Here is a 2,500-nt window from a genome sequence, read left to right as displayed (position 1 = left end):
GGGAGTAGGAGGGAGGGGCATGAGTAAGGGTAGGGGAGAAGTCACTGTTGTAGAGTTGTAGCAATTTGTAATGCCTGATAATGGCTTAGGAGGGAGAGAAAAAAATCGTAGATGGTAACACTGAAGCCATCAAGGGAATGATTTATGGTTGGCAAAGGTGACGGATTATTAAGGATGAGACTGTGGTATGTTCTCAATGTTCTCTCACTTCTGACGAGAACGAAAGTGCAAAGACAATTAAGGTAACGATGGAATGATGCCTTTCATGTTGATAATGGTTGGTAATACTTCTAATGACATTAGATATACAAATGGTGATGATAATAAAGATGCAATCAGAATTATAATAACTAGGACGGCCCTAGGGAGGCGCAGACCCTCCGCCCTTAGTTTCAATCTACCCTCAACTCTCCCCCTCAAGAAATCTACTCAACCTACCGTTAATATCCACGAAAAAAATCGAGTAAGTTGAATATCCTTTGCATTGTGATCACTCGCTTGGCGCCAATGCCACACAGACTAGTTTCCTCCTCAAAGAGGCTGACCGCTCTTGAAAGAGCAACTCGTTTCCTCGGAGTATCACATCAACTCGTTCCTAGCTTATTGACAACTCGCACACGGATTTTCCTTTCAATTTCATCTATATCATTTCGAGTAATTTTGTCACAAGGAATTGGAAAATAGACAAATACCGCACAGTTACACAACCTCCTCCGTCAGCCTTGAATAATAACAATGGCTATGATGATAATGATAAGCACGATGATTACGTGGCTACTGACCAAAATGATAAGAACATCAGTAATAACAAACAAAAGGCAACAAAAATAGTGAAAACAATGATACAAATACTACTAACCATAACAAATAATTAAGTAGAGGATAGTTAAGACTTCACTTACTTTATCGAAGGCGCTCCAGGACGAACATCTAAGGAGAAAAAAAGAGCGTGTCATCAGAAATAATTTCGACAATACACACAGTCATAATAGATTAATGAAGAATTTACGATAAAAGTTATACATCGGATATAATGCAGGGGTAAGAAATATACAATAGTGGAGATAACACTAAAGATGATTACGATAAGACTGAACGTAAGAGTGACAGGAATCTTGATTATGGAGGTCAAGGTAAATGAGTTCACACCATTATCTACTGATAACAGTAAGTGGTAACGTCAATTCAAAAGAAAAAAGAGAGAGAAAAAAAAAGAAAAAAAAAGAAAAAGAAAATAAAAGAGGGAAATTATGAAAGTCACCTGACATAATACAGAAAAAAGAGAGAGAGAGAGAAAAAAAAAGTTTGATAAAAAAAGCAACTATTTCCCCACTTCGTTAGTAGGACACGGCAAATTCGCAATCTGTTTCCCGTGTGACGTCTTTGCAGAGCTGCCGTGAGAGAGTTGCAGTTCCTGTTGCAGACCAGTCGTTCGAGTTTTCACTTGTTGCTACTAACAACAGAGTGCAGCGGACCAACCGTGCATCATCACCGGCTTCATCGCTGTCAGTCTTGATAGCCTTAATCATATGCAAGTTCCGCGTCGCAAAAACAAAGCTGGTTCTACTTGAGGTCTCCGTTGAGTGCATTAGTCTGGGTGTGATTTAGAAGGGGATGAATCGAGGGAAGGAGGGAAGAAGGGAGGAAGAGAGGGAGGGAGGGAGAGAGGGAGAGAGGGAATGGAGGGAGGAAGGGAGGGAGAGGGAAGGAGGGGAGAGAGAGAGAGAGAGAGAGAGAGAGAGTAGAGGGAGAGAGAGAGAGAGAGAGAGAGAGAGAGAGAGAGAGAGAGAGAGAGAGAGAGAGAGAGAGAGAGAGAGAGAGAGAGAGAGAGAAAGAGCGCAATCGAAAGCGAGAAAGAGAGTAGAGAGAGAAAGAGCGCCAAGTGTTACTCGAGCGATCCCCCCCGCCCCCCGACCCCCGCCCCCCCCGAGCCGTTCGTGGCACGGCACCCTGGAAGACAAGTTGCCTCAAACGCACTCATTTCACATTACTCCCGACTCTGTGACGAAGAAAGGAGAGGCAAGTAGTGCAACTTTTATTTTATTACCTTTTTTTTGCTTTATTTTATCGTTACTTGTTTTTTGTTGGTTGTTTTGTTTTTCGTCTAGCCTTTGCACGACTTGGAGGAAGGGGGGGACGGGGGGGTGAAGGGAGGGAAGAGGGAGGAGGAGGTCGGAGAAGAGAGTGAGGGGAGGGAGGGGGGTAGGGAGAAAGGAAGAGGGAAAGGGAAAAAGAGATCAGAAAGGGAGGAGAGAAGGAGAAGGAAGGAAGGAAGGAAGGAATTCAGGAAGAGAGGGAGAGTTGGGTATGGGAGACGAAAGAGAGAGAATGAGGGAGTAGGGAGTAAGAGAATGGAGAATGGGAGACGAAAGAGAGAGAATGAGGGAGTAGGGAGTAAGAGAATGGAAGGAGTAGGAGTGGAGTAAAAGAAGGCGCTCTGGAAAAGGGGGCTTCCCGGCGGTCGTTACGCAAGCAAGCAGACGGCGAAACGCTCCAGCTT

General features: G+C 44.2%; 1 protein-coding gene across 1 annotated transcript in view; it reads right to left on the bottom strand.

Moving 5' to 3' along the window:
- LOC122257865 (uncharacterized) overlaps positions 1 to 932 on the bottom strand; it is a 104,568-nt gene extending 103,636 nt beyond the window's left edge. Inside the window, exon 1 of the mRNA XM_086556793.1 lies at positions 903 to 932. The gene's annotated coding sequence lies outside the window, so the exon portion shown is untranslated. The remainder of the gene's footprint in view (positions 1 to 902) is intronic.
- Positions 933 to 2,500: the final 1,568 nt, after the last annotated feature.

The sequence above is a fragment of the Penaeus japonicus genome, unplaced genomic scaffold (genome assembly GCF_977035675.1).
Source record: "Penaeus japonicus unplaced genomic scaffold, GWHDUDI00000001_assembly GWHDUDI00000033, whole genome shotgun sequence".
In the NCBI taxonomy this organism is placed as follows: Eukaryota; Metazoa; Arthropoda; class Malacostraca; order Decapoda; family Penaeidae; genus Penaeus; species Penaeus japonicus.
This window is presented reverse-complemented; position numbering and strand designations above follow the sequence as displayed.